General features: G+C 42.9%; 1 protein-coding gene across 1 annotated transcript in view; it reads right to left on the bottom strand.

The window, feature by feature from the left end:
- PC (pyruvate carboxylase) overlaps nt 1-14,014 on the bottom strand; it is a 939,549-nt gene that overhangs the window by 783,386 nt on the left and 142,149 nt on the right. The window contains exon 2 of the mRNA XM_077450039.1: nt 5,816-5,857. The gene's annotated coding sequence lies outside the window, so the exon portion shown is untranslated. The remainder of the gene's footprint in view (nt 1-5,815; nt 5,858-14,014) is intronic.

Genomic DNA, 14,014 nt, shown 5'->3' with positions numbered 1-14,014 from the left:
GTTCACACTGAACACGGCTTTGAAATCATGCGACTTCATCTGAAGCCATGCAATTTCAAAGCAGCATGTCCATGCGACTTTGAGTGCAACTTGAAACGTCTGTGCGGCTTCAATGCACGGATGTCTGTTGAAGTCGCACCTGAAATTGGCAAAAGTAGTGCAGAAACTACTTCTGTAAAATCGGCGCAGCGACGCACTGATTGGAATGGTGCCGTTGCCGGTGTTCTGTCGATATGTGCCAGCTGCAGTGCCCATGAATGCATCCTGGTTAGTGCCGTTATATAATGATCTCTGGTAACCGACGCGTTTCTGGTTCAAGGTATTAGATAAGAGTTTATGCAGTCATAATTTTTGTCTGACTACAAAAAATATAATGATACAGAGCATGGATAATTTTAACAACCATAAGGAACAAACGACCAGCAGTAAAAGTGAGAAACGCCTTACCATGTGAAATGTTCCACCATACAACTTGGAAAAAAATAGGTGAAGCACTGCCAGCAGGGGTATCCATGGCTGTCCAACAGGAGCACCAGTAATGCACAGTAATATCAGAAGAACGAGAGATTACCCGTTGATTGTCTGTTAAAGCGACACAGTGCCATATCACAAAAAATGAGTCAGGAGGTGGGTAAATCCTTCCTGGGCTGAACTGGTTAAAGGGGAGATTTCCACATCCCCACTATATATCACAGTAATCCTGAAAAATGTGAAAAACCCAGCTTCCCCAGGCAGATCGTTTTACTCAGTTTGGAATATATAATACTATACATTTTTTGGAAAATTCTGGTCGACAGATTGTCTCAGCTTCTACCTCAATTTATTAACAGGGCTCAAGCAGGCTTTGGAATTACCAGGCAAGCAGGAGATAACATTAGGTGGATTTGGTGAACTTCACAAACAAGTCCGAAACTTCGGAGCTTAAACACTCAGAAAGCATTTGCCAAGTTGAGTTGACTTCATCGGTTTTCCACTTTCAAACTTTGGCTTCCTGCTGCCCTCCCTCCCTCCCTAACCACTGCACCCATCACACCGACAGGTGCCTCGCAGAGTAGTTTGGCACTGGGGCAGTTGAAGCTTGACGGGGAACTGAGAAACGTGTTGCCTATCAGGTCCATTTACCTTTAGATAGACAGTGCACTGCAGTGGGTGGATCCATAGCTACTATTCAGTCCCAGAACTGCTTTGAAATCCACCCACTGCTAGGCGCTGTCAATCTCTGGCAAGGTGGACCTAAAAGGAAACCCAGGAGTTCTCATCAGGCTCCACTCAGCCAACAGATCCAGCAGTTGTGAATTTGAGTAGCTGGATGGGCAAAGCAAGATGGGGAACTCCAATACAAGTTCCCCATCAGGTCCTCCTTCTCTGTGATCGACAGAGGATAGCAGTGGGTGAATCCAAAACTCCTATTGGACTGAACAGAGGCTATGGAATCTGCCCACTGCCAATCACAGGCAAATAAGACCTGATGGGCAACAAGTCTCTCAGAGTTCCCCGTCATGCTTCGCCCACTGTGTGTCTAGGGTTACATGTGTAATTATTTTGCTAGGTCGTGAGTGCAGCCAGTGAGGAAAATTTTTAATTTCCTGAATAATGGCTACTACCGGTATTACTGCCAAGAATATTCAGGGCATGTGCCCTGGCCCTTGACTACATGCAATGCATTTACCGTGTACAGATATTGGGAGGATAATGGAAAATGTGTATTGTGTGCATTGCATTGATCAATACAGTTTACAGAGCACATGTGATGGGTTCCCACCTCTTAGGTTAGGCTGGCCACACATTATACAATTTTCCTTTAGTTTTACCAAAACCATATAATATGAGGTCAAACGTAAACACTTTAAATTTGTGTGCAATCAGGCAGACCTTTGCACTACATAGTTGAAGGTAAATCTAAATGAAATCAAAGGAAATTGTAAAATGTATGGCCAGCTTTAAACCGTGTCTATTGTGTGTAAGACTCCACTGAGAGAAAGGGATGGTTACATCAGTTTTGTTAACGCAAGCAGAAGGTAAAACGCCTGCATTCACTTTTAATTTGATATAATTACCTTATGTATAAAAGAGGGCTGCGGAAATTAACAATTACTTGATTAATCGTAAATTTTTTTGATCGATCACAATTCTTGTGATTGGTAGGCTTTCTGCCCTGAGGCCGCTTTGGGCCAAGCTGTGGCTGTGGCTACAGCGCAGCGCTCCGCTCCCTCCTCCTCCTCCTCCACTATATGTCATACACAGTCTGCGGGCATTTCCCGCTGTGTCTCTCCGAGCAGAGTGTGAAAACTTTGGCCGCGCTTTGAGAAAAATCCCGCCCTCCTCCTAGATCAGCTCGTGTGATAAATGCAGTGTTCTGTCTATCACACAAGCTGATCTAGGAGGGCGGACTTTTCTCCCAGCGCAGCCAAAGTTTTCACACTCAGCTGCTCAGCTCGGAGACACACAGTGGGAGATGCCTGCAGACTGTGTAATACAGGCAAAGGCACTGACTACAGTGAGGCTGCGATTATGGGCACGGCGAGGCTGCGATTATGGGCACGGTGAGACTGCGATTATGGGCACAGCGAGGCTGCGATTATGGGCACAGCGAGGCTGCGATTATGGGCACGGTAAGTCAGAGTATGTGCACGGTGAGACTGCATTATGGGCACGGTAAGGCTGTGATTATAGGAAACGGTAAGGCTGTGATTATAGGCACGGTAAGACTGAGATTATGGGCACGGTGAGGCTGAGTTTATGACGTGTGACATCCTAGCCATGCCCCGCTATGTCCGGCTTCGCCAGTTGCCATAACAATGGTGTTAAATCAGCTAAAAGTAGTTGGATCTGTATGTGCGTTATAATTGAAATTAGTAGATTCATCGATTAAAAAAAATAAAAAATTATTAAATCGAACACGAAAATTTTAATCAGTAACAGCCCTAGTATAAAACTACCTACTAGTATACTAATTCTATCACAGCTCACATTTAAAGAAGCAGACACGATCTGACATTTTCTTTGTTGGTTTACTTATACTAATAGTAAACAAAAATTAAAACAATACAAAACTATTTATGGAGAAATGCAACTGTCCTCAAAGACCACAAAATTACTGCAACTGCTCTATATTAACCAACGGTGTTAATATAATACGTTTGGGAAAGTATTAAGTGCATTTTACTTTTCTTCAAATTTTTTGCCTCTTATACAATGCAAGTCTCTAGGAGGGTTGTTTGTTGAGAGCTTCAGCATGCTGAAGCTCATCACTACTTCTCATGAGAAATAAATGCATTTTAAATGCAGCTTTTTTTACCATACAGTATAGGTAGCCTCCAGCACTACAATGCAAGGCACCAGTTGTGTCTGCACATACCTCTCACACCTTCTAATCTGCAACCAGTGTATCCCAAGGTGTTCTAACTAGGTAGGCCTGCTGGCCGCAGCATCATACCTGAAAAAAAATAAAAAAGTTCCCCACCCCTACCCACATGTACTTTTTGGGCACCACTATGTTAAGCAGTCTTTATTGCCACTAGGATTATGTGGTTGGGGGGGCAATGGAGAAGGTAAATTCAAAACCACTAGAAAGCACTGAGACTCTTCGGTATTAAACCTGTAAATTAATGCATCTAAATGGTATGTGCAGGAGACACTATTTGTTGCCTGCATTGTAGTGCCTGAGCTTGTCTGTACTTTTTACTTTATGGGGTAAGCTCACCTTACAGAAAATCTGTAAGGTGACCTTACACTGGACCCCCTTCCCCCAGCCAAACCCACCTAGTCCTGCTGTACCAGTGTCCTGCGATCCCCCGCTGTCAGACACTCTGACGCCTCCTCATCTGTCCAGAAATTTGAAATCCCTGTAGCCTTACCTCCTATTCGTACGTCTCAGTGTGTGTGGACAAGAGGCATTCTAATTGGTCAGCACCATCACATAGACTGGTGAAGCGGCATCCTGGTGGTTGACAGTGGTGCAGTGGAACGGGGGGGGGGGTGAAATTACAGTTTAATGACAGTTTAAAGTGGTTGCAAACCCTTACAAACCCCTTTGACCTACAGGTAAGCCTAGATTAGTAGCCCATTATGCTTTACCTTTGCAGGGAGACAAAAAAGAAGTAAACCAATAAGGGTTTACTTCCTCTTTAACCACTTCAATACAGGGCACTTTCGCCCCCTTCCTTCCCAGCCCAATTTTCAGCTTTCATCGCTCTAGCGCTTTCAGTGACAATTGCGCGGTCATGCTACACTGTACCCAAATGAAATTTTTATCATTTTGTTCGCACAAATAGAGATTTATTTTGGTGGTATTTATTCACGACTCCGTTTTTTATTTTTTGCGATATAAGCGCAAAAAAGCGGAAATTTGGAAAAAAAAACTATATTTTCTTTTTTCTATTTTAAAAGAAATCCAATAAAATCAAATTTTGTCATAAATTTAAGCCAAAATGTATTCTGCTACATGTTTTTGGTAAAAAAAAATTCCGTTAAGTGTATAATAATTGGTTTGTGTGATCACGGACATATGTACGCAAATGATCATGTACATATGTGTGCAGGTGATCACGTACATATGTGTGCAGATAATCATTGGGACAAGTGATTTTAGTGGGACATATGTGGGGGACATGTTTTTATTATTAGGGACATGTGTTTTTATTTTTTGGGGACATGTATGTTTTGGGGACATGTGTGTTATGGGGACATATGTGGGGACTGTGTTTACACTGTGTGGTGTGTTGTGTGTTTACACTAGACTAGTGATCAGTGAGTAAAAAGCTGTATAAAACAGCTCATACTCACTTATCATCAGCCGGTTGCAGCAATCTGCTCTCCTCTCCTCAGCGATGACTTCTGTGTGAGGAGAGGAGGAGCCGATTGCCTAGCAACAGGCTGTTTGTTTACATCACATGACGGCCGTGATTGGACACGGCCGTCATGTGATCAGGAGGGCCAATCACAGAGCCCTCCTGCCGATCTGAGATGCGCCGTGTCACGGTGACACGGGAGCATCGGGATCGCGCCGCTGCGCGGGCACACGCGCGCGCGATCCCGCTCCTCCTGATGGACGTTCTTGAACGTCCTATCAGGAGTAGACGGCTCCCACCCGGCCGTATATGTGCATTGGCCGGGTGGGAAGTGGTTAAAGCTTAGAATTATTTAAGCTGGCTTGAACAATTTGAATCTTGACTGGTTCAGGGGGAACTGGCCGAGATTTGAACCATGTATGCAGACTGAATGTACCCAAGTTGATCAATGTGGGTACAAGCAGCCTGGTGGATTTTACACATTGTGTTCTACAGGCGAGGAAAGGTTCTCCTGCTCCCCCCCACCCGCTGGGAGAACAGCGGGAGGGATTGCCCCATTAACACTGACTGTGATGGGGGGAATCAAGCGATTTTCATTCCTCGTCTTAGAATCGTCATTGCTGTCCACTTTATGTAAGCACAGTTGCCCACCTAATCATTGCCCATTCAACAGTTACGGCAAAACAGCATTAACTGCAATAAACTGAGACCAGGAACAGGACCTGATGCCATTTATTACAAGCTCTTCTCACCAAGTACCCTGACCAACTGCACCAGAGCTACCACTTAATGCATGTCTTGCTACCCACCCCCGTGCCTGTGGATCCTTATTCCTGGTTTAGAGCCTGGAGATTGTTTGATCCCCTGTAATGATGTCACAGGGGCTAAGAAAAGGAACATGTTGGAACATGGTTACAATGCTCAAAAAAAGAGTGGCAGCTGTGGCATTTAGCTGTTGCTCAGAATCTTCTGAAATCACAAAATCAAACCTACTTATGATCCCCCAACAAAAATGCAACTCTTACCGTATTCTTTTTGTCAAAAATGTGAAACCAGGGTTGTTAATTCTGAAAGAAGATAGAAAATTGATTAGAGGAAGCCATAAAATATGAATCATAGAATAATACAATACACTTGTTATTACCGGACAAAGAATGGAATGCATTCTACCTTTTAATAATGCATTAATATCTAGGATATGAGCTGCACCTAAGAACATATTATGTACAGCAGCTACCTTTGACAACAGTAGCAAGGACATACCCACAGGGGAACAAATTTTCCCGGAATAAATAGAAACCAATATAGTTAAACATGTACATTTCATACAGGAGAGGACATAAGAGATTGCAAATGAAAGCAAAGTTGCTAAAACGGTGATGGTGAACCTTGGCACCCCAGATGATTCCGAACTACATTTCCCATAATGCACAACCACACTGCAAAGTCCATGAGCATCATGGGAAATGTAGTTCCAGAACATCTGGGGTGCCAAGGTTCGCCATCACTGTGCTAAAACATAAAATTCCTAAGGGCCCATTTACACCATGTATGTTAGGCTGCACTGGATAGCCTCGCTCAACACAGTCAATGCATAGTCAAGGCAATTTGCTTTGAGTACTATAGGTTCAGTTCACACCAGTGGTGCAGTAGTGTGTGCTGCTTAAAAAAAAAAAAAAAAAAAAAAAAATAGGACACCCTTTGCTTTTTTCAGTGCAGTGTGCTGTGATGCATTACACCACTGCAGAATAAAGTTGAACCAAATGTAATTTTAAAACATTTCACTAAAAGGTGAAAACAAAAAAAGAAGGAGGACAGTGTGATGTGTCATTTACAAAGCATCAGCACAGCTCCCTTCACTGCAGACCACTGGCCACTGTAAAACATGGTGTGAATGAACCTCAAAAAAAGAAGAGCAGATAATGCAGGGCCTTAAGGCTGGGTTCACACTGCAGCGGTTTATTAGAACGGATGTGATTCGCACCGCACTGCAGTGCAAATCACATCCGATCTCTGTGCGATGCGAGTTCAGCCATACAGATAGTTTTTTGGTCCGCAGCAGAATCGGATCGCATGGGTTTCACACCATGCGATCCGATTCCTGTCCGAGTTTGCAGATCGCACTGCGATATGCGAACTGATCTGGGGGTGTTATTAACGTTTCACTGACACTCCCAGCAGTTCGCATAGGGCAGTGTGAACTGCCCCCGGGAGGAATGCGATGCAGGAACCCGCCGCGGATTTGCGGCGTTCCCGCATCGCAGCGATGTGAACCTAGCCAAAGGGCCGGTTCACACTGACACGTGGTGCGAGATCAGATGTGATTCGCACCGCACTGAAAATCACATGCGATGCGAATTCAACCATACAGATAGTATGGCTGAATTTGCATCGTAATCAAACCAAACCAAACTCGCACAGGACACCTTTTTTTGGCATAATTCGTTGTCCTCACCACTGCTGTAGCCTTTACTGTGTGTAAGCTCTAGGAGTCAGTGCTGCCATATAAAAAAAAAAAAAAAAAAAAAAGAGACTGGCGCCTGGAGCTCAGATGTAGCAGTGCTAACGGCAGCAGCTACAGACACTTCCTCCAGTAGGCACTGCTTTTATTTGGGACTGCTTGTCGACCACCCACCCACAATGTACTGTGAGCAAGCGACCCCTGTACTCTTATGTTGCTGGCTACTTTCAGCTCAAGGGGATGTGCCCCTCCACTCTGCTCCCACTGTGATTGTACACAACGGGAGCCTATCAGCAAGTCCCAGCCAATGATTCATGGCTGGGACCTGCTAATCAGCTGTGTGCAATCACAGCCCAGAGCTCTTGTGTTGGTAAACACAGAGCTCTGTAGAAGGGAACAGTGTCAGTTTCTTATCCCTGCTTTGCAGGAATGAGAAGCTAAATGATCTGGAGTAAAAAGACACATACTTTACACTATTATACAATTAGGCATGCTTGACCCCTTGATCGCCCTAGATGTTAACCCCCTTTCCAGCCAGTGTCAATAGTACAGTGACAGTGTATAGTATTATCACTGATCATTGTATTAATGTCCCTGGTGATGTTAATTAGTCATCCCCCCCAGCATCGGTGTCAGATTGACCGCCGCAGTATCGCAGCCCCGATATAAGTTGCTGATCGCCACCATTAGTAGTATTTAAAAAAAAATCCAGGATTGGGATTTTTATCAAAACATGTATCAGAAAATATTTTGCCCGAAATGTATTGGGTATTTGGTATGTTTTATAACAGAAAGTTAAACTTGTTTTGTTTTTCAACATTTTCGGCCTTTTTGCATTTATATCGGAAAAAAATTAAAACCCAGTGGTGATAAAATTCCACCAAAAGAAAGCTCTGTTTAAAAAAAAAAAAAAAAAAAAAAACATAAATTTCATTTGGATACAGCATTACATCTGAATAGTGAAAAATGGCCTGGTCATGGAGGGGGTAAAATCTATCAGAACTAAAGTGGTTGTATTTATGTCAATTAAAGTATACCTAAAAAGGCAAAACTTTTATTGCTAAGTTTTGGATAGCGTGAAGAGGGATTAGAAGGCATGTTAGTGTTTATTGCGGTCTGTGTCCCCCTTTAACCCCTTAAGGACCAAGCCTCTTTTTCAGACTCGGTGTTTAAAACAGTTTTTTTTGATAGAAAATTACTTAGAACCCCCAAACATTATATATTGTTTTTTTTCTAGAGAATAAAACGGCGGTCATTGCAATACTTTTTTTCACATCGTATTTGCGCAGCGGTCTTACAAGCGCACTTTTTTTGGAAAAAATTCACTTTTTGGAATAAAAAAAATAAGACCACAGTAAAATTAGCCCAATTTTTTTATATTGTAAAAGATAATGTTACGCAGAGTAAATTGATACCCAACATGTCACGCTTCAAAATTGCGCCCGCTCGTGGAACGGCGTAAAATTTTACCCTCAAAAATCTCCATAAGCGACATTTAAAAAATTGTACAGGTTGCATATTTTGCGAGGAGGTCTATGGCTAGAATTATTGTTCTCGCTCTACCGAGATACCTCCCATGTGTGGTTTGACTAGCGTGTTCATATGCGGGTGCTACTCACGTATGCGTTCGCTTCTGCACGCGAGCTCGTCGGAAAGGGGGGGCTTTAAAAAAAAAACATTTTTTTTCTTATTATATTTTACTTTAATTTATTTTATTTATTTTTACACTGTTTAAAAAAAAAATTCTCACTTTTATTCCTATTACAAGGAATGTAAACATCCCTTGTAATAGAAAAAAACATGACAGGTCCTCTTATATATGAGATCTGAGATCTGGGGTCAAAAAGTCCTCAGATCTCATATTTGGACTTAAATGCAATAAAAAATAAAAAATAAAATCTAATTTGAAAAAATGACATTGAAAAATTTTTTCCTTTAAGAGGTATGGGTGGAAGTGACATTTGATGTTTGCCCTCCTATGGTATAGAGGCAAGTGGGGGCCATCTTAGCCTCGCTCGTCTCCATACCCAGCACAGAAAAGGACCTGATCGCATCCGCCGCTACCAACGGCTCCGGTAAGCGCCGAAAAGCGCAGCAGAGCGGCAGGAGGGGGGGGGGTGGCCCCTCTCCCACCGCCGATAATGGTGATCTCGCAGTGAGGAGATTTACCCCATTTGTCCTGTTTACCATCATCATTGAAAGGGTTTTAGAAATGTATTAGAGATCTTCCAATGGTGACCTGGGGTCCCCAAGGAATTCCCTTAAAGCGGAGGTCCACCCTAAAGTGGACCTTCCACTCATTGGAATCCCCCCCCCCCTCCGGCGCCACAATTGGCACCTTTCAGGGGGGAGGGGGGTGCAGGTACCTGTACAGTACAGGTATCTGCACCCACTTCAGGCGTAGATTCTGCAGAAAGGAACGCCCCTTTCCGCAGAATCTACGCCCCTTTCTGAAAGTCCCCCGCTGCCTGCTGGGAAACACACGGATCCCAGAGACAGCGGGGACCATCCTTATTGCGCAGCGTGACTCGTGCATGCGCAGTAGGGAACCGGGAAATGAATCCGAAAGGCCCCACTTCCTGATTCCCATAACCAAGATGGCGGCGGCAGCACCCGAGATCGGCTTCGGGTGCCGACATCGCGGGCGTGCTGGGCGGGTAAGTGTCCTTTTTTTAAAAGTCAGCAGCTGCAGTATTTGTAGCTGCTGGCTTTAAAAAAAAAAAAAAAAAACGGTGGAACTCCCGGCGGACTCCCGCTTTAATTAATTAATTTAATTTTCACTCACTTCCTGTTTGGCTAGAGGAAAAGAAGTGAAGGAAAATCTCTGCAATAGGACAAAGATGACAAAAAAAAAACTTACTATCTTGCCTTTAGTTCTACTTTAAGAGGTGCTTTCTCCAAGTTGAGTCTCATGCCAACCAGACACCTAATAAGCCATCTTGTCTCACTCACTCCCTGTCTTGACTCAAATGTTGGATGTTGGAAGAAGAATATTTTACATAAGGTTAAAAAGAGATACAAAATTCAGAAGTAAATTTTGCATATTCAAAATGGCCTTAGCCTGGTTTACCACAATGGGCACAGTTCTAATCAATATTTTAGAAATTACTTTATGGATGGAATTAAAAATAATGCTGCCATTATTATTGATAAGACAGTATTGTGTAGTATAAAATTCATCTGAACAGCGTAATACTAAATAAAGAAGGAACTTGGCGAAATGTCAACATGTGTGGGTAAAAGACAGATGAAATTTAGTGTCGATAAACGGCAAAGTTATACATCTATGCCATAACCCAAATGTCCAGTATATACTAAACTGTGAAGTTGCAACGTTCAATGCCCAGAAGCTGCTGCAAAAGCGGAGTTCCACCCAGAAGTGGTACTTCGCTTTAAGGACTCCTCACCCCCTATGCTTTACCTTTGCAGGGAATGAAAGAGGAAGTAAACTCATCAGGGTTTACTTCCTCTTTAAGCTACAGAATACTCTTCAACAGCAGGTCATCACTTTAAAAAAAATTGGAGGGTCTGTAAGGGAGGATTCGTTTGCTCGTGAGGTAAACAGGCTAGTTTGTTTCTTCCCTTCCTTCAGAACTGCTGGTTGTAAGAGGTTGAACCTGATTTTACACAGTAGGTGAGGTTGAAAAAAAGACAAGTCTGTCAAATCCAACCTATGTGTGTGATTTTGTGTCAGTATTACATTGTATATCCCTGTATGTTATGGTCATTCAGGTGCTTATCTAATAGTTTTTTTTAAATTCCACATCCTAAGCGCTCTTACAGTAAAGAGCCCTCTACGCAGTTTTTTTTTTTTTGTTTTTGTTTACAAACGATTTTTATTTGGTACATAGAGAAAGTACAGGGAGTAAGCATAGATATAATATAATAAATGCAATGTATATCAAGACAAACATAGAAAATCACCATAGATACAAAAGGTTAAACCTTTTCCTTCTAGTTTTAGTGAACGGCCGCATGTCTTAAAGTGGTTGTAAACCCTTACAAACCACTTTGACCTACAGGTAAGCCTAGATTAAGGCTTACCTGTAGGTTCAAGAAATATCTCCTAAACCTATATGGTTTAGGAGATATTTACCTGAAGACAGCCACAGCTGTCTACGGTGCATGCCGCGAGTGTCGGCTCCTGTGCGCATGCGCGGGAGTGACGTCATCACGGCTCCGGCGAATCACAGCGGAAGTCGCTCCGGGATACATGGCAGCGGCGAAGAGGAAGACGGAGGACCGCTTCGGGGGTTCGTTCTCAGGTAAGTTATTCATAATGAGCTAGTATGCTATGCCTTTGTCTTACAGGGTGTGCTTTTTATTTTTTTATTTTTTTTGCCTTTACTTCCTCTTTAACCACTTTAAGACCGGACCAATTTGCTGGTCAAAGACCAGAACACTTTTTGCGATTCGGCACTGCGTCGCTTTAACTGACAATTGCGCGGTCGTGCGACATGGCTCCCAAACAAAATTAATGTCCTTTTTTTCCCACAAATAGAGCTTTCTTTTGGTGGTATTTGATCACCCCTGCGGTTTTTATTTTTTGCGCTATAAACAAAAATAGAGCGATCATTTTGAAAAAAACGCATTATTTTTTACTTTTTGTAATAATAAATATCCCCCAAAAATATATAAAAAAACATTTTTTTCCCTCAGTTTAGGCCGATACGTATTCTTCTACATATTTTTGGTAAAAAAAATCGCAATAAGCGATTATTGATTGGTTTGCGCAAAAGTTATAGCGTTTACAAAATAGGGATAGTTTTATAGCATTTTTATTAATAATTTTTTATTATTTTTTTTTTTACTAGTAATGGCGGCGATCTGCGATTTTTATTGTGACTGCGACATTGTGGGGGACCCATCGGACATTTTTGACACATTTTTGGGACCATTGTCATTTATACAGTAATCACTGCTATATAAATGCAGTGATTCCTGTGTAAATGACACTGGCAGTGAAAGGGTTAACCAGTGGGTGGCAGTGTAGGGGTTAAGTGTTCCTAGGGGTGTGTTACTAACTGTGGGGGGGTTGGGCTTTCATTTAGTGTACACTGATCTCTGCTCCAATCACATGCAGCAGAGATCAGCGTCACTAGTTGCTAGGCAGAATGGAAAAATGTTGTTTATACAGCATTTCCTCCATTCGGCCGCTCCGTGAGACGATCGCGGGGATGCCCGCGGCGATCGAGTCTGCGGGTCCCGCGACCGGACTCACGGGGGTCCCGACCAGCGCGGGAGCGCGCCGCCGGCGGCGCGCTCCCGATGGCACGGCGGCAACGAATATTGGACGTACATGTACGCCAATATGCCTGCCCGTGCCATTCTGTCGACGTACATCGTTGTGCGCTGGTCGGGAAGTGGTTAATAAATTTCCTTTTTTAAATCCCTCTTTTTTTCTATAAAAAGTTTTATCCTAATTGTGGAGTCACCAGTACGGTATTTGTACATTGAAATCATATCCCCTCTCAAGCGTCTCTTCTCCAGAGAGAATAAGTTCAGTGCTTGTAACCTTTCCTCATAACTAAATATCCTCCAGACCCTTTATTCGTTTTGTTACCCTTCCGTGGGCTCTCTCCAGTTCCAGCACATCTTTCCTGAAGACCGATGCCCAGAACTGTACAGCATACTCCATACTCCAGTCTTGTAGAGAGGGAGAATTATTGTTTTATCTCTGAAGTTAATCCCCTTTTTAATGCATGCCGATATTCTGTTTGCTTTGCTTGCAGCAGCTTGGAGTTGCATGCCATTGCCGAGCCTCTCATCTACAAGGACGCCCAGGTCCTTTTGCATCCTAGATTCCCCCAGAGGTCCTCCCCCTAGTGAGTAGATTGCATTCATATTTTTGCCACGCAAATGCATTACTTTATATTTTTCTACATTCAACCTCATTTGCCATGTAGTTGTCCACCCCAAAAATTTCTTCAGATCTACTTGCAAGGTTTCCACATCCTGCAGAGAAGTTATTTCCCTGCTTAGCTTAGTATCGTTCGTAAATACAGAGATTGAGCTGTTTATCCCATCCTCCAGGCCGTTTATGAATAAATTAAATAGGATTGGTCCCAGTACAGAACCCAGGGGGATCCCACTTTCCACCTGGACCATTTCAAGTACTCCCCATTTATCAACACCTTCTGAACTCGCCCCTGTAGCCAGTTTTCAATCCATGTACTCATCCTATGGTCCATGCTAACGAACCTTACTTTGTACAGTAAACATTTATAGGGAACTGCATCAAATGCTTTTGCAAAATCCAGAAACACCACGCCTATGGGCCTTCCTTTATCTAGACGGCAGCTCACCTCCTCATTGAAGTTAATAAATTGGTTTGGCAAGAACGATTCTTTATGAATCCAAGCTGATTACTGCTAATAATACCATTGTCATTACTAAAATCTTGTATATAGTCCCTTATCATCCCCTCCAAGAGCTAGCATACAATTGATGGAAGGCTAACTGGTCTGTAATTCCCAACTTGGCCCTTTTTTAAATGTTGGTGCTAGGTTGGCTTTTCTCCAATCAGCTGGTACCATTCCAGTCAGTAGACTGTTTGTAAAAATTAGGAACAATAGTCTGGCAATTGCCGTATTTATCGGCGTACAACACGCAACCCAAGTTTAGGAGGGAATTTTAAGGAAAAAAAAACTTTTTAAACCAGGAGACCCGCAAAAAAACTTTTTTTTAAAGTCAGCAGCTACAAATACTGCAGCTGCTGACTTTTAAAATAAGGACACTCACCTGTCACAGGGTCCAGCGATGT

Source organism: Lithobates pipiens, unplaced genomic scaffold (assembly GCF_037356315.1).
Source record: "Lithobates pipiens isolate NorthernLeopardFrog02 unplaced genomic scaffold, aLitPip1_a1.2 Scaffold_10, whole genome shotgun sequence".
Lineage (NCBI taxonomy): Eukaryota > Metazoa > Chordata > Amphibia > Anura > Ranidae > Lithobates > Lithobates pipiens.
Note: the sequence above shows the minus strand (reverse complement) of the source record. Positions and strands in the feature narration are given on the sequence as shown.